The sequence below is a fragment of the Hyalella azteca genome, unplaced genomic scaffold (genome assembly GCF_000764305.2).
Source record: "Hyalella azteca isolate HAZT.00-mixed unplaced genomic scaffold, Hazt_2.0.2 contig5912, whole genome shotgun sequence".
In the NCBI taxonomy this organism is placed as follows: domain Eukaryota; kingdom Metazoa; phylum Arthropoda; class Malacostraca; order Amphipoda; family Hyalellidae; genus Hyalella; species Hyalella azteca.
Window position 1 is genome coordinate 382039 of NW_025936089.1, and position 14568 is coordinate 396606.

At 38.2% G+C, this 14568-nt stretch overlaps 1 long non-coding RNA gene across 1 annotated transcript; it reads right to left on the reverse strand.

Moving 5' to 3' along the window:
• Window positions 1-7910: 7910 nt before the first annotated feature.
• LOC108670208 lies at window positions 7911-8851 on the reverse strand. Its single transcript, XR_007156722.1, has 2 exons — window positions 8203-8851; window positions 7911-8089 (listed from the first exon to the last, which is right to left on the reverse strand). It is a non-coding gene; the product is annotated as an uncharacterized LOC108670208 (long non-coding RNA).
• Between the last annotated feature and the right edge of the window lie 5717 nt (window positions 8852-14568).

The window sequence follows — 14568 nt, forward strand, 5'->3', positions numbered from 1 at the left end:
AGTCAGCGGACTCAGGATGAGCCGCCCGCAAAGTCGTCTCACCGGCCGCCACGCAAATGACACTGGGAAACATCGCATTTATTTCCCTTATCCCTATGAGCAAGATGGCGCGGCGGTCGCGTGGCAGCCATTAGAGTGTGCTTTACACGCTCGTTGTATCACCTTCTAATTAGACACTGCGAAAATTCAATTAAAACTCGATCAGATACACGGTGAGCAGGTAGCCTTATGGTTTCCGCTGATGAGATCCGCGGCCCATCTTTGTACGTTCCTGAGAATGACGCGGTTTGCCCTCATAAAAGAAAACGACGCGCATGATGCAGTCTGCCCTCATAACAGAAAACGATGTGCATAACAGTCTCCCCTCAAAAGAGAAAACGACGCGCATAACGCAGTCTGGCCTCATAACAGCAATTGATGTGCATAAGAGAGTCTCCCCTCATAAAAGAAAACGACGCGCATGACGCAGTTTGCCCTCATAACAGAAAATGATGTGCATAACAGAGTCTCCCCTCATAACAGAAAACGACGCGCATAACAGAGTCTGCCCTCATAACAGAAAATGAGACTCGCATAACGCAGTATGGCCTCATAACAGAAAATGATGTGCATAACAGAGTCTCCCCTCATAACAGAAAACGACGCGCATAACAGAGTCTGCCCTCATAACAGAAAATGATGTGCATAACAGAGTCTCCCCTCATAACAGAAAGCGACTCGCATAACGCAGTATGGCCTCATAACAGAAAATGATGTGCATAACAGAGTCTCCCCTCATAACAGAAAACAACGTGCATGACGCAGTCTCCCCTCGTAACAGGAAGCAACGCGCATGACGCAATATGCCCTCATAACAGAAAATGATGTACATAACAGAGTTTCTCCTCATAACAGAAAACGACTCGCATGACGCGATCTGCCTTAGCACGATATAAACTAGGAAAAATAACATTTTGATCCATGCATATTTTGAAAAAATTTTATTATCACATACTACTCCAGAAAGTCAGTCGTTCTTCTTCTGCACATTTCTGATTGAGTCAATTTTTCAATTATGTATTAACTTAAGAGACACGCGTGATATAAATTACGTCATTTATTATTTTTTTTTCAACTAACAACTTTTTATGTTTATTTCCCACAACATCATTACCTAATCAACCATTTACATCATATATAAACGTCACCAATAAATAATTTCTCGTATTGATATTACTTACTTATTCCAATTTCGACAACGTTGGAATCACTCACACACATACGCTCTGCGTATCGACACACAGAACGATCATGACCATTTGTTGAACTGTCATCATATGTATATCGAAACAAACGGAACGATCAAGATTGTTGATGTTGTTGTTGATCAAGATTATCTATGTTGGACACCTAACAATCAACATTATCGATGTTGGACACCTAACAATCAACATTATCGATGTTGGACACCTAACAATCAAGATTCTCGATGTTGGACACCTAACAATCAAGATTATCGCTGTTGGACACCTAACAATCAACATTATCGATGTTAGACACCTAACAATCAACATTATCGATGTTGGACACCTAACAATCAACATTATCGATGTTGGACACCCAACAATCAAGATTATCGATGCTGGTGCCATAATCCATCAGTCTGGCATGCCAGGAGCCGCTTCAGCAACAAACTAGCCATCAAGTCGGGCAACACGCGCGTTTGTCGTGTTTTTTGCAAAGCTTTCGCCCGAGGTTTTATTGCTCGCCGCGATTGTTTTTAGACGCGCCGCTGCAAACTGATAATTGAGGAACGTGCGGCGAATAAGCGATGAGCGGACAAAGCTTGTCTCCGCATCTCACATTTGCGGCCGGAAAACAGATAAAAATTGACGCAGAATTTCCTGAATTTTGAGTCAGTAACAGGGATACTATAACGCTGAATCTGGTATAAAAAATATAACTCAGTACTCACTGCAGTGAGTGACAGAGAGCGTATTTTCTCGTCGACGAAAACGTGGAGTCACGGACGGACAGACAGACGGACAGACATGGCGAGCACAATAGTGCATTTTTTCCATAAATGAGAAAATGCTCTAAAATGGGAGTAACAGAGATGTCATTACACCTAATCTGTCATTATTTGGAGTTTGACAGCGGGACGATTTGGAGTCTATAGGGAAGGAATGATATGGCGTCCAGTCTGTCACTTGTAATGTCAATGAAATGACGAAAAGTTGATCACTTGGAGTCTGGTGCAGCGAAGTAATGACGAAATATCGATCATTTGTAGCATGTATCAGAAGATTAATGATGGAATTTTCGATCATTTGATGTCTGGTGCCGCGAGGTAATGACGAAATATCGATCACTTGTAGCATGGATCAGAAGAGTAATGATGAAATATTGATCATTTGTAGCCTTGATCAGGGGAGTAATAATAATAGCGGTTTCAGCGTTTATTAGGCCGTAGGCCTGTCGCCGATTCTTAACATCGCAGAACATTCACAGCTTGTTGCGGTCTCGAACTCGCAACTCACTGCTACAATTCTGCTGTGCTTAACCGCCCGGCCTCCTTGCCGATTCTGGCGCACAGAGCTGGGATCGAACCCGCACCTCTCTGCGCCAATCTTGGTACTCTGAACTGTAACCACTGGGCCACCCTGCCCCAGGGTGGCCCATCATTTTATATATAATATATAATATATAATATAATTATCGATCATTTGTAGCATGGATCAGAAAGGTAATGATGGAATATTGATAATTTGTAGCATGGGTCAGATGAGTAATGACGAAATATCGATCACATGGAGTTTGGAGCAGCGTATTCACATGTGGTCTGTGCTCCGAAGCGCCAGCAAATGTAGGTACCTCAACGTAAGAATAATTTTCTGTCCCTAAACTTTGTTGTTTATATTTAACAATTATACATCATAAATAAATAAGCCACCATACGAGATTGCCGGAGTCTCTTTTATTGCTAATTCGTTCAATTTCCTTAAAACTTCTTTTCCAAGCAAGCTACTATATAAGGATCTAGAATAGTTATAATCCAATGCATATGTAATCTATACGTAGAGTCATCTTTTGTAAACGTTTCAATATTACTCACTCTCTTGCTTAAAACCATTTCTATCCCAGTAATATAAATTTTCATTCCCCAGAGATAAATTTTGTGGTCCTAAATACGATCAATCTCAGTTCACCGTTATTTTTACGAATTGTAATGCGATGCCTTTCATGACGAAATTTTATAACTCAACCAAACTGTCTAGTAATAGTAGTTAATTTAAGCGCCTTCGCCGGACGAGTATCTAGCCAGTTTGAAGACATTGCCGTTTATATATATGTTTAACACATAACATATATATAAACATATATAAGCACCCTATATATGTTTAACACATAACATATATATAAACATATATAAGCACCTATATATGTTTAACACATAACATATATATAAACATATATAAGCACCCTATATATGTTTAACACTTATAACACTTAACACCCTATATATGTTTAACACATAACATATATATAAACATATATAAGCACCCTATATATGTTTAACACTTAACACTCTATGATAGTACTAATGTCAATAATTTTCTTAAACAGCAAGTTTACCGAGAATTTGTGAGCCAATGACTCCAAATTCACCGTATCCTTCATCAAGAACGTTTCGAGACCAGCTACATCGTCTGTTCAAAAATTTATAGAAGAAAAGTTAAATCAATAGAAAGCAGCCAAATATTCTTAATATAATAATAATATTTAATATTTTTTTAAATATTTAACTTAAATTTTAATTTTTTAACTTAATATTTTTACTTTAAAGGCTTTACCACTTTCCTATGTCAATGCCGATAACGCCGCCAAATCACTTAAGTCGCCGGCCTTCAACAGAATCGATCCATTTTAGTATTTAACAAACAAAACTTACACATTTTCCTAGCTCAATCAAAACCGCTTCGTTGGCATCGTGTGGGCATTTAACCCTACAAATCGTAGTTCTGACCAGAGGCCATATATACTTTCAAAACTCGCTATGTGAACTTAAGTAATTACGTATTTACGCTCTATTTTCTTGTCTGATTGGCGGATTTTGCTTGAAAGGCCGTCAATGATTGGCTGATGAACTTACGATCTCTTAACTTTTTTTGAAAGTATAGGCCCTGTATTGTACAGTTATTAGTGACGAGCTGCAAGGTAAGTGAAATTTCAGCTGAATGGCGACTTATGTGTTCCATTGACGTATTACTATTACTCAATAGTATACTATTACTAGTATTAGTGAAGCACAGAAAAGGACTTACCGTTAATTCTTCAATTTAGTAACGTTTTGGGGTTCAAAATAAGTTGCTATCTGCAGTAATAAATGAAAAAAGCTTTAAAAATTATTTACATTTATAAAAATTTACTACCAAGGACCTAATTTTGATATTTCTCTCATTTCATAATACACACACTCATGCAGGTCCTTACTAACAGGATGACGCCATATTGGTTCCATGTGCAAGAGCTGCGGTGAACATTTTCACGTTCATTCATGAACATTCCAACCCTCGTGAATTTAAGTACCAACATCCTCCAGAAAAAAAACTAAAGTTTCATTATTAAAATGCTGATCACAGGAATTAAGTAGCTTATGCCGCTATTTTATTATTATTGTGTATTGATAAATACATGATTTTATTCATTACTATATGAATGTAGCAGTAAATATATGATTTTATTCATTACTATATAAATGTAGCAGCCCAATATCGCCCCCGTTGGAGGGCCCGGGTTGGAGGAGGGACGGTTCCCCCGAGGCCCGATAACTGGCCCCCTTTCATACAGGAAATACATTTTGTATTTTTCCCCTAGGGAAAATAGAGAAAAAATTAGTAAGAAAAGTTTCCAGTGATTACAGTCAACAAATGAAATTTCGATACTGAATCTATCTTGCTAGAGATCTAATAGGCAGGCTACGGTCAGTTTGTATTTATTTTTATAGCGTTTTTAACTGGGATAAAAGTTATAACAAATTCTACCATACAATGTTAATTATGAACAGTTAGCATTCGCTATCGGTACTAAAGAGCTATTTTTTCCATTGCACCCTAAAAAGAACAAATTTCTTCTTCATTCCCAGCAGTATGTATCAACAAGTCACAGGTACTCGCATTTTGAACTCGAATTGTAAATTTTAATCTATTATCTATTTAAATAATCAAATTTGATAATCGTTTCTTTGTTCTTAGTTGTTCAAATCATTATAACAGCCGTTTTCCAAAGTCGAATAACAAACTGCACAATTCAATTATTCCTAATTCTTCGGTCAAGTTCATAATTCTTCGGTCAAGTTCATAATTCTTCGGTCGACAGCAATTCCGGAATTCCATTCGCTTAGCTACCCGCAACTTGATCGTTGCAGCAGATTTTTGCCGCACTCTCGTCACCCACATTATAATTCTGACAGAGTTCTTATGTTCACGTTCAATTTGTGAGTTCTTATATTCACGTTCAATTAGCGCGTTCTTATATTCACGTTCAATTATTTGCGAGTTGTGATTTTCACGTTGAATTTCAGCGGGCACTTACGCTGACTGCGTCAGGTCATATTAGGCGAGGTTTTGAGGGCTTTTACCGTGCCTTGTCGCACTCAATATTCTAAGTGTATTCTCTTGTCCAAATTGTGATGTACTTTTAGATTAAGATTGAAGATTAATTCAATTTTTTTTTATTAAATTATTGAAGTTAACTCAATATCCTAAGTGTATTCTCATGTCCAAATCATGATGTACTGTTCGATTAAGATCGAAGATTAATTACAATTTTTTTATTAGAAAATTGATGTTAACTCAATATTCTACGTGTATTATCTTGTCTAAATTATGATGTACTTTTCGATTAAAATCGAAGATTAATTACAATTTTTTTTAAATATTGATGTTAATTCAATATCCTAAGTATATTATCTTGTCCAAATTGTAACGTACTTTTCGATTACGATTGAAGACTAATAACAATTTTTTATCAAAATATTGATGTTACACAATGATTAATCAGTTTTTTACGACCGCTTTAAGGGAATCGACCTAAAATATTTAATTGTTTAATGTTTCATGAATGAGTTGGAACTTTACTGGAGTTCTTCAAGAAAAACTTTACTTTATTTGAAACTATTTTCTTCTCAGCACCGAATAGTGATAAAGATTTTAGTACTTTTTATGAAAGGAAAATTAAACTTTTACCGAATTAATTACTTACATCCAATTGCGATCTCTTCCACTGCATGTTTGCTCATTTATAACCAACTTTAAAGTTACTAAAGCTTATGCATTTTTTACGACGTTATTCTAGTACTCGTGCAAGTGGCTTTTGTTGGTCTAAGTAGCTGTTCAGTACTCAGGACTAAGCCCTCATTTACTGTTAAACATCAATATGAACAATGATGACAGTTAATGATTTTAATGACTTCGTCTTAAAAGTGTTCGTACTTAATCATATTTCTTCGAATCAACTTCAGCACTAACCTACTTGTATAGTGGCAATAAAATATTATGTGTTTAACTCATCCAAACTGTTATCGGCAAACGAAGTTAAGAACTGATAACGATAGTACGACTTCTGTATCATTAATATTGAGTAACAATATTAACAATTAATATTAATATTGAGTAACATTTGTTCCACCCAGCAAGCTTCTTTCACCGATACCTGCTTATGAAGCGACCTCAGATGCTTAGCCTGATTAGACTAAGTGAGGCTAAGTGGCTAAGTCCAAGATCATCGAATATGGCGGCAAATCCCGGACGATCTCATCAACATCAACCGCCATCCGCTTGATGACCGCACTCGTAAAAACAAATGGGTCGTAGTGTCCAAATAATGACTCACTTTTTAGCGCATTTTCTCGTTTATGGAACAAATGCACTATTGTGCTCGCCATGGCCGTCTGTCCGTCCGTGACTTCAAGTTTTCGTCGACGAGAAAATGCGCTCTCTGTCACTCACTGCAGTGAGTACTGGGTTATATTTTTTTTACCTCAACAAGAGCACAGTGCAAATGTAGCCTAGATACACAAGGGACAAACTGTGCCAAGATGATCTTTATAACGGCAAAAAGTGCATCGCTATTCGGACAAAGTTTCATTCATTTCTTTGAGTGTGAGGCCAACAGCTCCGGCATCCTTATTATTATTATTGATATAATAATGACTGTATGGGAAACTTGGGGACACTTAAGCTTGTGCTTGTGAAACTGAGTTCCTTTTAACACGGTTAGTTTGGTGTGAGGGGGGGTTAGTGTGAGGGGGGGTTAGTGTGAGGCAAGAGAAGGGTTAGTGTGAGGGAAGTGAAGGGTTAGTGTGAGGGAAGTGAAGGGTTAGTGAGAGGGAAGTGAAGGGTTAGTGTGAGGGAAGTGAAGGGTTAGTGGAGGGAAGTGAAGGGTTAGTGTGAGGGAAGTGGAGGGTTAGTGTGAGGGAAGTGAAGGGTTAGTGTGAGGGAAGTGAAGAGTTAGTGAGAGGGAAGTGAAGGGTTAGTGTGAGGGAAGTGAAGGGTTAGTGTGAGGGAAGTGAAGGGTTAGCGTGAGGGGAGTGAAGGGGTAGTGTGAGGGAAGTGAAGGTTTAGTGTGAGGGAAGTGAAGGGTTAGTGTGAGGGAAGTGGAGGGTTAGTGTGAGGGAAGTGGAGGGTTAGTGTGAGGGAAGTGCAGGGTTAGTGAGAGGGAAGTGAAAGGTTAGTTTGGTGTGAGGGGGGTAAGTGTGAGGGAAGTGAAGGGTTAGTGTTAGGAAAGTGAAGGGTTAGTGTGAGGGAAGCGAAGGGTTAGTGTGAGGGAAGTGAAGGGTTAGTGTGAGGGAAGAGAAGGGTTAGTGTGAGGGAAGTGAAGGGTTAGTGTGAAGGAAGTGAAGGGTGTTAGGCTTAATACAAAAAACGGTAAACAGATTGAACTTTTATTGTGGAACTTGATCCCATAGACGACTGGTCCCGCAAGCTTGAGGAATCAAGACGCATTGACAGAAATTAGGAAGGAACCATGTCCCAAAAAATAATGCTTGCTAGCTGGTTCATACAGGCTCGCCGACGTTACACAGGTGAACAAGCCCGGCCCAACATAACTGTGGAATCGAGAAATAACCTTCAAATATATAATTAAGTAAAACCGTATTATTTGTTCAATGTTTCAACAAGATTTAATAAATTCGCACATGGAAGCAATAAATTTACCAACCCAGAACATCCAGAAGGATTTTCAAATTCTAAACCAGGCGCAGATGACGGTTCCAAAAAGATCGCAAATACGTATCCCACCAGACTCGCAGTTATTCTATTGAACAAAAAAAAGGGTATGGCTGTAAAATAGATGGTAACAATAATATAAACTCAGTACTAGCTTAAATGTATGTCGCACTATTTCAGAATAGCATCAGCCCACACCAACCTTAAAATCTTTTGCCAGCAAGCGGATCTAGCTGTAATTTTAAGAGGCAATTTAAGAGGCCAAGTTAAGGGAAATAATGAAAGTAGAAGAAAGAGAGGGCAGACTCCAAAATTAACAAATAAGTTAAGCTTAAGAAATCATCAAGCTTTCCCAATATGTTAGGAACAAATATTTAAATTTATTAGAGTAAAAGCCGAAACTCAAAGTTAAGGTGGTCGAGCCACAAGAAAAGGCCAAGCCCAAATTTAGTACTAGAGTCCGCCCTTTCCTAACCAAAGAAAGCGCGAACATGCATTAGTAACGTAAATAAATAAAACGAAAAACAAAGAGTGATCACTCAAAATAATAAATAGCATTTAAGAAGGAATGGCTTTATACACTCCTAACGGAGCAACATTAATGTGATCTTTACACCACGAAGTCTTACAGCCAACTCCTACTATTTACAAATTCATACCCAACAATAGGTATGAAGAAAAAGAAACTTAAGAATCTAAGGAATGTGGACATTTCTAACAAGGGTTAGTGTGAGGAAAGTGAAGGGTTAGTGTGAGGGAAGTGAAGGGTTAGCGTGAGGGAAGTGAAGGTTTAAAGTGAGGGAAGTGAAGGGTTAGTGTGAGGGAAGTGAAGGGTTGGTGTGAGGGAAGAGAAGGGTTAGTGTGAGGGAAGAGAAGGGGTAGTATGAGGGAAGAGAAGGGTTAGTGTGAGGGAAGAGAAGGGGTAGTGTGAGGGAAGTGAAGGGTTAGTGTGAGGGAAGTGAAGGGGTAGTGTGAGGGAAGTGAAGGGTTAGTGTGAGGGAAGTGAAGGGGATGGAGGGTTAGTGTGAGGGAAGAGAAGGGGTAGTGAGGGGGAAGTGAAGGGTTAGTATGAAGGAAGTGAAGGGTTAGTGTGAGGGAAGAGAAGGGGTAGTGTGAGGGAAGTGAATGTTTTAGCGAGGGAAAATGTTGTTTAATATAATGAAATTGGCTTTTAATCAATAAAATGCACAATTAGTGCTTAGAAAATGCAATATTAGGCCGAGGGAAGTGAGATCAGATAATGTTCAATTTTTTACTTTCACAATTTGATAAAAACAGGGCGAAGTAAGTTAAAGGAAAATAAAAAACTAAATATTTTTATTTTGCACATTACCTATTATTATTTTGCACATTTGGGCAAGTGAATCTCAATGTGCCTCTAACGTCACGATATGGGAAGTTTGTTGTTGACATTAGTCACTCAGATGAATGAATGAGGCTTTGTCCGAATTGCGATGCACGTTTGCTTGTATGAGGGTAATCCTGGCAAAGTTTGGATGTATTACCCACTGTCTATTCGTACTGTGGGTAAAAATAGTGTCACTATATGGACAAAATGACGCATTAATTTTACTCAGTGTTAGTACTTCCATCTCATGCACATACAAGGACATCCTCGCCAGGCCCTCACTCAGAAAACTATGTGGGCCAAATTTCTCAAATATGATAAACTTTTTCTCAGTACACGAGCAAGGCACGGACGAAGCAGTGATACACCGAAACTGGGTCAGGATGACCCACTCAATTTTTATTTTATTTATTTATTTATTTGGTATTTATTCATTATTTATTTATTATTTATTTATTATTTATTTATTATTTATTTTTTGTTTATATATTATTTATTTATTATTTATTTATTTATTATTTATTATTTATTTAGCCTCGGTATTTGGACAAATTCTCACTCATTTCTCAGAGTGTTGCTCCTAGCACAACCGTCAAGATATATTCACGTTGCATTAGCATGTATGACATGAAGAAAAAAAAACATGACATAAAAACTCATGTCAAAAGTTTGGCATTTTGTCCAGGGAAATCTAAAAACATTTACGAGTGAACAATTTCTGCCCTTTAATACTTAGCAAATTTTATTTATATATTCATTTATTTCATTTTTTCTACATTATCTTTTAAGAAAAATTAACGCTTCTATGCCATCGCGATGTATATACTTTATTACATTAATATAGTGATAACTAATTAAAACATACATATTTTTGTACACATTCATGTCACGCAACACTTCCATGTCGACAGTACATATAATTAGAATTATTTTTTATCGTTATGAACGATTATAATCATTATGTATAATTATAAATGATTAATATAATTAAACATCATTATATATCATAAGTATCATTATACATCATAAAGTATCATTATATATAATAAGTATCATTATATATCATAAAGAATCATTATTTATCATAGGTATCATTAAGTATCGTAAGGTATCATAATATACAATAAAGTATCATTATATATCATAAAGTATCATTATTTATCATGAAGTATCATTAAGTATCTTCATGACCACATCACCTTAAGTGAGCACCACGCAGCGCTACACGCTTCAGCTCTCAGCCCGCACTTTCCATCGAGAAACGAAAGCAGGAAAGGAAAATAATAAATAATAATAATAAATAATAATAATTTTATAAAACAATTTTATTATAATAATAATAAATAATAATAATTTTTTGGAAAATTTTGGCTGCGTTATCCCCGGAAAGCATCGGCCTGTTATTGGCTCCCTATCAGCCATCGATGATTTTAAATAGGGGATGTGTGCCTGTGTGAAACTATATATTAGAAACATCATATCGGAAATAGACTATGTTTTCCAAACAACCTATTGAAAACGGTCTATGTATCTTTAATAACTAAGAAAAACTACTTTTTTTAAATTTTGTTTCAAGTGTCTGATTGCCACTATAAAATTTCACCACTAACAACTTATTTTGTCTGCAGGAAGTGTGGGATATTTCCAGGTTCTTTCTCATCGTCCTATCATCTTTATTTAGCCTCTTCATCTTGTACTATTATTTCATTTGTTGTACTATCTTTAAACAGGGTTTCTAGACGGTCATTTATTCCAGATAAATTCCGGATTTAGTTTTTCTCAATTGCGTTGGCCGGCTAAAATTTATGATAAGGGTACTTCCTAATTAAATTTTGAATACTGCAAAAAGAAATTAAATGAAATTTTTACAGCGGAACCTACAAATAAACTAGTATATATTGGGTGGTCGGCCTTTTTGGCCTTTTTTGTTCTCGGTTTTGGCCGATTTTAGGCAACCTGAATTATGTACCACTACGTCTTGGAGAAATACATTTTGTGGTACGCATATGTACCAATACGTAGTCAACGTGTTAACATTATCATTCCTTGCTCGTATCGCACCTCCTCCCCTATTTCCATCCCCTATTTATTGCCCCTATTTTTACCCACTATTTATCTCCCCTATTTCCATCCCCTATATCTGTCCCCTATTTCTCTCCTCTATTTTTCTTCTTTTTCTCTCCCCTATTCTATCTCCTATTTCCCTCCCCTATTTATCTCCTATTTCTCTCCCTTATTTCTCTCCCCTATTTCTCCCCCTATTTCTCTCCCCTCTCCCCCCTATTTCTCTCCCCTCTCCCCCTATTTCTCTCCTCTGTCACTCACACATTTCTCTCGCACATCCCCCTTATTTCTCTCCCCCTTACTCCTCCCCCTTCCTCGTGAGGCTGGGGCCAAGTGGGATGGGTGGCCCAAGTGGGGTTGGGTCGGGAGCCAAGTGGGGACGGGAGCCAAGTGGGGACGGGAGCCAAGTGGGGACGGGAGCCAAGTGGGGACGGGAGCCAAGTGGGGACGGGGCCAAGTGGGGACGGGAGCCAAGTGAGGTCGGGGAGCAAGTGGGGTTGGGTCGGGGGCCAAATGGGGACGGGAGCCAAGTGGGGACGGGGGGCAAGTGGGGTCGGGGCGCAAGAGGCCCCAAGTCTCCGCAATATTCGGTTGTCGCGGACGCGCGTCTCGCGTTACCGTCCGTCGTCCCGCATTAGCGGACGCCGGTGCGCCGCGCCGTGGACCCTTCCGCGCAACTGATGAAACCAACGATATTTGTGCCCCTGCACCGCCCCCTTGAACTGTGCTCAAGTGAGTTGACAACGCTTCTTCTTCTTCTTGTGTTTCGTCTTTTTCTTATGTTACCTCTTCTTCTTTTTCTTGTCTTTCGTCTTCTTCTTCTTGTGTTTCGCCTTCTTCTTCTTCATCTTCTTGTCTTTCGTCTTTTTCTTATGCTACATCTTCTTCTTTTTCTTGTCTTTCGTCTTCTTCTTCTTCTTCTTCGTCTTCTTGTCTTTCGTCTTTTTCTTATGTTACCTCTTCTCCTTTTTCTTGTCTTTCGTCTTCTTCTTCTTGTGTTTCATCTTCTTTTTGTGTTACGTCGTCTTTTTCTTCTTGTGTTTCATCTTCTTCTTGTCTTATATTCATCTTCTTGTGTTTCATCATCTTTTTTCTTATGAGATTTCTTGAGATTTCTCTTCTCAAGTTGTCTGTCTGCCGCTGTGTTCAGTTGTTGCCGATGCTTATGTAGAGTTGCGTAGAGTTGCTTAAGCGTTGGCGTTTTACAGCGAGTTTACGTTCCGTTGCATAAACGCTGGTGTTGGACCGCGACTTCACGTCAAGCTACATAAACGTTGGAGCTGGACCACGACTTAATGTTAAGATGCCTAAACGTAGGCGTTGGAACGCTCACCCTCACGTTGAGTTGTGTAATTGTTGACGTAAGTTGAACCGTGAAAAGTTGTATTAGCGTTGGACGACGTTTGTCGCGTTAAGTTGTAATAGATTTGGCGCGCGTTGGCCTGTGCACATCACGTAGAATCGTATTCACGATGCTTCACCCTGCGTTAGACTAATTTCCGACTAGCGTTAGGCAATGTAGACTACTCTCTGCCTACTCTGCGTTAGACTAAGCGTTGGCGTTATGCAATGTACCGCATACGTAACGTTGAATGCAGCAAGCATTGGCGTTAGGAAATAGACCGTACATGACATGTGAAGTTGTGATGCGTTGGACGGTACTCTGAGTTGTATAAGCGTTGACGTAATCCAGCGTCTTTACGTAGCGTTGTATAAACGTTGACGTTGGCGTTGCACGAGTCCCCTAGCAGCGCAGGCTCTCGACAAAGAAAGTCTAAACAAGATTTCGTCGGGCGCTCTATAGCCGCGCTAATCGAGGGCGACTTGCGCGTCCGCTCACCGCGACGGCCGCTAACGCGACATCGCGGCTCTGGCGCTGCGGCGAATTCCAGGCGACGTGTCGTCTAAAATCTATGCAAATTCTGCAGTGAATAAAAAGATAAGGACAGAGAGTTAAAGAAATTATTGTCATCTGAAAACAGGCAAATTTATAATGTAAACAGAAAACAAATCTCAAGTAGTTGAAAAAATTATTATCATCTAAAAACTCTGCAAATTCTGCCGTGAATAAAAAGATAAGGACAGGGAATTTAAGAAATTATTATCGTGTATAAACATGCAAATTTATAAAATAAACATAAAACAAGGGCAGGTAGTTGAAGAAATTGATATCATATTAAACATGCAAAATTTTACAATCAATAAGAAAAAGAAATTCGAGGCAATTATTAATTACAAAAGCATGTATATTACTGTCTGGTTATTACCATATGAGCAGTGCCCATATGTATCATTTCTAGCCAAAGTTTCATCTAAAATTGCAAATTTCAAGAGTAGAAAGAAACATATACAAAAAAATTAAAGGAGATATGATAGATAGAATTAGGTGTAATGTATGGTTACTATAGAATTACCAATTGAGAAGCACCGTGTACATTTGTGCGCTTCATATGGACATAATTTCCTGAAGTTCTCTAATATAAACATTATCGATATGGATTGCATCTCATTCTTTCTTAATTAACTATCATAATTTTCTGCAATTAATTTCCGACAAATGTGGACATTAATAAACATAAAAAATTAGTTTACTAGTAATAATGTATAATTAATTAAACCATCAAATTAAATCAAGCTCAATGTAGTCACAGAGTCTGAAAATTATAACGCAACGCAGGTTAGGTTACAATTCAAGTCTAAATTAAATTTGTGTGCCAAGTATGCAATTTTGAATCCATTTCGCCGTGACTGTCACAGTTTTTCTTTTTTTCGTTGTTTAATCAAATGGGGATTTCGTTTTAAATAAAAAAATACTGGGAGCTCGCTACAGGGCCTGAGGAAGCGAATACTTAGAAAAATTAGAGGATCATATTGTCCAAATAGCGACGCACTTATTTACCCACAGCCCGAGTATAAAGCGTGCGTAGCACTGATACACCCTTTCAC